At 32.5% G+C, this 8,330-nt stretch overlaps 1 pseudogene; it reads right to left on the bottom strand.

The window, feature by feature from the left end:
- Positions 1-3,043: 3,043 nt before the first annotated feature.
- On the bottom strand, positions 3,044-8,077 carry LOC145113832 (dehydrodolichyl diphosphate synthase 2-like; annotated as a pseudogene).
- Positions 8,078-8,330: the final 253 nt, after the last annotated feature.

The following is an 8,330-nucleotide window of genomic DNA, read 5'->3' as shown; positions in this document are numbered from 1 at the left end:
TAATGAAATACTAAGTAACTAAATACTTTACAAATTCTCAATCTTAGTTACTTAGGAAAAATGTGAAAATGGTGCTATTCCATGAAATTGCACTTTGCACCTTGTTAAGTAGTTAGTGGAGCGTGTGTGGTTAACCGGCACACTAATTTGGGACTGACAATGTGTGACAAAGGGTAGCTTGATGTTAATCATGGATCAATGGAGCGTGTGTGGTTAACCGACACATTGATTAGGTGATTTGTAACATTAAGTGTACCAAGCTAATTTGCATGGTTATTCACACATTGTTTGTGATCCTCGGCATCCCAGTCACAAACTTGATGGGCATAATCGAGATTAAACATGCCATTGAAAAGTTCAATGAATCTAAAAGAATCTAGGAATTTCTATTCATTTAAAACCAAAAAATTCATTTTCGTTTTTCATGATGGAAATTGGTAAATCGTCATTTACCTACCTTCAAATATTTTACAATTGGATTACGGCATCCCTCTTCCAAATTGTAAATTATTGTGTTGGGTCCTAGCCTTAATATTTCATTTTGGGTGTTATATTAAGGACATAAATCAACTCCCTATAGATGTCTAGTTCTGACAACTATGGTCTTCCCGAATCTTTTGGAAAAAGCTTTCCACATGAAGATGATATTCCTCAATATCATACTTCACTTCCTCTACCTCCATGTATTATTCTCCCCGACCCACAATTTCGTCGACTTGAAAAGTTCAAGGTCACTCAAACCCTATTGTCTAGCAAACACGAAGATGGAAAGTCTGTGTGTGCACACGTCCTGGAGATGAAGTCACACATTGACAAGCTGAGAATGTTAGGTGTCGTTGTCTCAAGGAAGTTGGCTGTTGATTTGGTTCTTCAATCACTTCCTAAGTCGTATAGTGAGATCGTTAGAGATTACTATATGATAGACCGCGACGTGACCCTTATTGATCTTACCTATTTGCTAACTTCTACTGAATCAGAAATGATTTGGTGCACTGGTAAAGCAAATTTGATTGGAAGATCAATTTCTCAAATTTCCATGGACATTGACAATGGATTCATTGGAAGTCCAGAAAAGCTTTCTCTTCCCAATGGAAAGGCCAATGTCAAACCGTTTGACCAAGAGAAAGGCTAAGTCTGTGATTGTCCCGTGTACCATTCCGAGAGAGTCTATTTGTTTCTATTGCCAAGAGAAGGGGCATTGGTTGCGAAACTGTTCTATTTACCTGAAAGACTACAAGGATGGTAAAGTCAAAATGTTTGACTCTGCTTCAGGTAAGTCCACTATCTAACTCTATTTAGTTCCTATTTGAAGATTCTTAATACATGATGTGATGAAATCACATTTTGATATTTTGTAGGATCGAAGAAAAGAAAGGAAGCTTAAAGGAAAAGCATGTTGAGTCTGATCGTGAAGAGATGGATTTCGATCGCATGATTCGATGATCAGAATTGTGAGCTACTACTTAGGAGTTATGATAGATTGCTTAGAAATATGTTGTAACATAGTTTTCATTTGTAATTGCATTGTAAGGACAAATTTTTCCGCAATTTTATAAATAAAGAAAAATTTGATTTTATCTTCTTTTATATTTCCTTACAATGACATTTGTGAAAATTGATGTTTTTATGTATCTATTTTTAGCAATATGGATTTGATTCTTTCGTTTGTGGTAGTGTTTAAATTTACCAAATAAGGAAAGATTCTCATCACCAAGTTTCAATTGGATAGAAACTTGGAATCATGCAACTTGTATTGTGTGATGAATGAGAACCTTCGTCTTTGGGAAATTAAGACTAATTCATTGTTCACATGTGTATGTGAGTCAAGTGAAGGACTAGGGGATCGAATACACTTGGTTGTGCACTGGTCAAGTCCACCACAAAGAACAATAAGATTATTCGTCATGATTTACTAAAAGATTAGTGAATATGATTATGCTTACAAGATTGAGTATAATTCTGAATCATTGGAAAAGTTTCAATGTATAGCAGAACGAATAAGAAGAATCAAATAGAAGCAAGGAAGAAGGAGCGCACAGAGAGACAAGACATAGAGGATATGATGTTCTTGATGGAAAACACCGACCATCTCTCGGGACCGGCTCTCGAGCTCGTGATGAAGAAGAGAGAAAAAAATTAAGAAAAAATATTTTCCATAGGTTGTTGTTGGTTTGTTTGATTTTTTGTTTGTGTTTTTTTTTTAATTTTCTATTTTTTTAAATCTTAGGTTTATTGTAATTTTTTATTTTAATTAATGAAATGCATTTTCTTTTTAATTAATTTTTTTTGTTGTTATTAATTTAAAAATTATAAATCATAAAAATCAATTAATTTTATTAAAAAAAAAAGTAGTGAGAGAAGCTTCCCACCCATTCCTTGAGTTTAGGTGAGGGAAAGAAAAGTGAGGGAAAAGATGATGTGACGCACAAAAAGTGAGGAAAATTTCCCACCCACACCCTCCTGTCTAAAAAGGAACTTCTATATTAATGTTTTACTTAGGGTATCACTACTAGAAAATTGGAAAGGGTATCAAGTTTAAAAGAAAAACAATTCTAGTCCTTAGCTGTCTTAGAGCCTGCAACCAAGTTATTTAAAGACAAAACTTCAAAAATGGTCCATGTGGTTTTCGAAAATATCAAGTTTAGTCCCTAAGTTCAAAAAACCTCACAGATGGTCCCTGTGGTTTCAAAACTTTTAACAAATGGTCATTTTCGTTAACTCCATTAGCTTTTAGCCGTTAAGTGAAGAGCAATTCTTTCATTTCACTGCCACAGGGACCATTTATGAAGATTTGCCTTATTTTTGTTAAAAAAAAGAAAAAAAAATAATTATTTAATATTAAAAGGTCCCACCCCCTCTCACACACACACACACACACACACACACACTCTACATCGTTGTGATGGAAAAGCGAGAGAAGAAGCTCACCAACTGCCATCTCCGGCCACCAAACGCCACCGTCAATCCACCCTTCGGCCACAGAACACCACCACAAATACCCACCAACCTTTATCCTTTACCCTTGGATCGTGACTAGCAGCCATCAAGAACCACCCATCGCGACTCGTAAGTTACCAAGAATAGGGTTCTCACAATGTGTAATGTAATTTCGTAATGATTGTGGAAGTGTAGATACGTCTCCAATGACAGAAACTCAGATTTCGTCCCTGTCATCGGAATTCCATTTTGAAAGTGGATTGAAATTGAACGAAAACTTATTCAAAGCGGTGGAAATTAGTCAATTACCTCGACATAGAAGCAACTTCATCTTTTAATGTGTTTTCAAGCAGTCTCATTAAGAAATCGACTTCGACCTACATAAACACAACCAATCAATCGACTGAACCCACAAAGTTCTGATGAAATTGGAATCCAATTTCGATATTACACATACTTTGGGTCTTAACCAGTTGTCAGATGAGAAGGCGAAGACTGTAAGAACTTGGATTCCCCACTTACGACACATATCTACCACGACCTTCAATGTTCTGGCACCGGTCAAGTAGCCCACCTGAGGCATCAATCGTCTTGACCGATCCCATCTTCTGTTTCCGCCAATGATGACTGCAACATGCTTCGACATTAACTCGCGATGGAGTCCCACCGGAGTAACAATCGGTTCCTCCGGCGAAGTGATTCTAGCTCCGGCATATTGGTCGTTGGTGATTACATGATGACGGGGGGTGTTGGTTGATAGAGAAAAGGGGTTTGAAAGGCAAGAGCGAGGAAAGGGAAATAGATAGAATTATGAAAGAGGGTTTTCAGTTTCAGGGATGCAGATTGGGGAGAGAGAGAGAGAGAGAGAGAGAGAGAGAGAGAGAGAGAGAGTGAGTGTGTATGAAAGATGGGGTGGGACCCATATTAAATTTTATTTATTTATTTATTTATTTTTAAAAAAGTAATAGAAAACCTCATAAATGGTCCCTGGGTAGTGAAATAACAAAATTGCCCCTTACTTAACGGCTAGATGGTAACGGAGTGAGACGGAAGGACCAAATGTAAAAAGTTTTGAAACCACAGGGACCATCTGTGAGGTTTTTTGAACTTAGGGACTAAACTTGATATTTTCAAAAACCACAGGGACCATTTTTGAAGTTTTGTCTTATTTAAATTTTTTAGAAGCTTGAATTATTAGCTTTTAAAATAAAATAAAGTCAAATCTATTAAAAAGTTTTGTTTGTGAATACGTGGTTAAAGTTTTTAATTTAAAATAAAACTCTCACAATCCTCACCTATTATAACAAAATTATAAACTGCTTTTAAAAAATCACGTATAAAGCTATCATTTATGTTTTTCAAAAGTTTAGAACTATACGACTTAATCTATATCTATATGGAATAAAACCTACTCTTCAAACTACCAATTATATATATATATATATATATATATATATATATATATATATATATATATATATATATATATAAATTGGTAGTTTGAAGAGTAGGTTTTATTCCATATAGATATACATTAAGTCGTGTGTATATATATATATATATATATATATATATATATATATATATATATATATATATATATATATATATATATATATATATATATATATATATATATATATATATATATATATATATAGAGGAGAGTTCAATTGAGAAATAAAAGGTTGAGAATGGGGGAATCATTCTCAGCCAATCATTTAATTACCATCTTAACATAAAATACACGGTGACAAAATTGTAAATATGATATGATATCCTTCAATCACAGATACATAATTGTGGATAATTTGATAAGAATTCAAATTAATTACTACTCGATCGTTCATCATCCAAATTTCTTCTCCAACCTTCAACGATCATCCAAATTTCTTCAATTAAATCCTCGATCAACATCATCCAGTGTTAATCAATCATCCATCTTCGTCAAAAAACACGTTCATCAACATCATTCAACAGTAGACAAAAAAAAAAATCGTTTTTGGTTCTTTCAATCCAACCTTCAATTATGCTTGAATTCGAGCATATCTTCAACATCTACGATTAATTATACTCCCAGTTTCATTAGATCAACATCATCGATAATCAACAACAATTTCACTTCATATCATTCATTCAACATCGATCATCAAACAAAACTTCTAAATTAAGGTTAGAAAAACGTCAAATCAATTTTTTTTTTGAAAAATTTCATATAATTCTCTATCAATCTACTATTTTGTAAGTTTTAAATAGTCAAAGTATCATGTTTTTAGCATTTTTAAAAAAACTTACTTGTATGCGCTCCAACTGTTTGATGAAATGCATAAACTAAATTACCACGTTATATTCACATATGAATATGTTTTCGCACCTTAATCAGTATATGATTATTAAAACACAAAACAAATATACAATTTTATATGTTATTCATATGTGAATAACATATAAAAATTATATATATTTGTGAATATACCTTGTAATATTCATATGTTAATATCCTGTGTAATATTCATATGTGAATAAACTGTGTAATATTCATATGTTCACATGCGGATATAATTCTTATATGTTATTCACATATGAATTACAAACTTGCTTAGGACCGCAAAACAATGTTTTTTTTTTCCGAAAAAAATACATTATCACTTATGAATAAAAAGTATGATTAATTTTTTTATAATTTAAATATCATTCATATATGAATATAGCATATAATAAACATAGTATATTCATATTTAAATATTAGACGATACATTCAATTGTGAATATTACATAGTATATTCACTTATGAATATTAGATGTTATATTCACTTATGAATATTATATGATATTTTCATATGTGAATATTACATAATATTACATGGTATATCACATGTGAATTTTACATACTATATTCACTTGTGAATATAATATGATATATTCACTTATGAATATTACACAATATATTCACATATGAATATTACACAATATATTCACATATGAATATTACAATGTGTTTTCACAAATATATATAATTTTTATACGTTATTCACATATGAATAACATACAGACTTGCATATTTTTTTTTTTTTTAATAATCATATACTGATTCAGGTCGGAAAACATATTCATATGTGAATATAACGTGGTAATTTAGTTTATGCATTTCATCAAACAGTTGGAGTGCATACAAGTTAACTTTTTTAAAAATGTTAAAAACATGATACTTCCAATTCAAGTTATCAATTCCAAATCATCATATACTTCCGATTTCGACTTTGAAGCGTGCAATTCCGATTTTCATTTCATTCCAAAAAAAATCTGATTTCAATTTTGAAACCTTGAAATCCCGATTCCAGATTTCTTTGTAATATTAATAATCAAGACGCGAACTGTTCCGATTAGAATATATGTTCCAATTTCAAAAGCTTCCGACTTCAGATGCGACATCCTATGTTTGATCGATTTCACATTTTGATTTTGATTTCCGAAAATCCGATTAGGAACCTGTGAGTACCGATTCCGAGTCCTTCAATGTCGACTGTGACTGCGAGTCCAGAACTCCAATTCCAATTTCATGAACAACAAATAAATTCCAATTCCAACTGAGTTCGTTTGCGAATCTGAGAAATTCAAATTCGGAGTATTCATATTTACAAGTTTGCCACCGTGTCTTTTATGCTTAGATTAAATGAGTAGCTGAGAATGATTCCCCAATTCTCAACCTTTTTTATTTTCTCAATTGAACTTACCTCTCTCTCTCTCTCTATATATATATATATATATATATATATATATATATATATATATATATATATATATATATATATATATATATATATATATATATATATGGAAAAGTTCAATAGAGAACCATAATTATTGGTTCTTCAAGGAACCAAATCTTTTTTTCAATTTCTAGAGCTTATTCTTTACCGAAAAAAAATTCTAAAAATATCTAAATTCATATATTAACATTGTGAATGTGAAAAATATTTTTCGGATTCACCGTGTGAATCCGGATTCACGTTGTGAATTTTCAAAGATTCACATTGTGAATTTGACGTAAAAAAAAATTTGAATTTGATATCATTGGAAAAAGGATAAAAAGTTATGAATTTCTGTATTTTTAGTTTTTTTTTTGATAAAAAATAAGTTGTAAAAGTTGAAAAAAAGATTGGTTCCTTGGTTCCTTGGTTAATTATGGTTCTCTATTGAACCTCACCCTATATATATATATATATATATATATATATATATATATATATATATATATATATATATATATATATATATATATATTAAAAAGGGACCAAAGTAAGGAATAGTAAACTAATTGGTCTTTTGGCATAAATGGTCCTCTGTCTATATGTGTAGTTATAGTTTTGGATCGTTTCTTTTAACGGGTCATATTTTGCCATTTTGCCATTTTCTGTGTATACGTGTTGTTCATTTTCACTGGTCAAAGTTGGATACGTGTGCATGCCTTGCCTTGGACACACGTTATTTTCCTGTGTTTATCCTCACATGTTTGTCTCTCCCTGTTCCACCTTCTTCCCACCGCCAACACCTCTACCGATCTACCTCATTTTTCCGAGTACATGTGACACTCCTGTGCTTTTCCGGTCATTCAGCTATGATTCCACCGCGCCGACCTTGCTCCAAGTCATTGTCGATATTCTCCGATTCATGTCTTCCAATCGACTCACCGCTTGGTCTTCCGGTTACAGTATCCACCGCCTTTGAACATTTTTGTTTCTTCTACATCCAACGAAATAGAAGTGATATCAGATACCTTTCTCTACGACTTCTCAAATTCTTTCGGTCATCACCATCATCTTCAGCCGACACCAACACCATCGACCCAACCCCAGCGCACCACCATCGATCGTTCACCGCCCCCAACGCAGCACCATTGACCTCCTTCACCGCCACGGACCACCGTCGTGGTCCACCATAATCAGCAAATCGCTTTTTAAACACGTAGTGGAGATGGACGCCAGCAAAAGGAACGAAGGTTACTGATTTAATCCATTCTCTTTAGTTATGTCAAATTATTTCTTCTTCATTTTTCCACCATCGTCTAAATCATTTTTTTATCAATTGTTGTTTGATTTGAAGGCTTTCTTTCACATCTCGGATTAACTATGGTCTCCATCTTCCAACATCAAAGTCACTTTAAAGTCACCATTTTGAAGAAGTTCTTGAATTGGGAGTTCTGTGTTTTAATCTTCTTCATGCTATAATTCTGGATTTGTGGTATTTTGAATTTTTTCATCTGTAACCAAGCTTCACAAACCTTCTTAGTGAAAACAGAAACTAATTTGGGCTTATTTGATTGTTTTTGTTGTTCATAATGGGCAGATTTGAAGATGCACATCAACTGCTTGATGAAATGCTTCAAAGAATCG

Source organism: Lactuca virosa, chromosome 1 (genome assembly GCF_052849685.1).
Source record: "Lactuca virosa cultivar CGN04683 chromosome 1, Lactuca_virosa_CGN04683_v6, whole genome shotgun sequence".
NCBI lineage: Eukaryota > Viridiplantae > Streptophyta > Magnoliopsida > Asterales > Asteraceae > Lactuca > Lactuca virosa.
The sequence above is the reverse complement of the archived record's forward strand: the minus strand, read 5'-3'. Positions and strand labels throughout refer to the sequence as shown.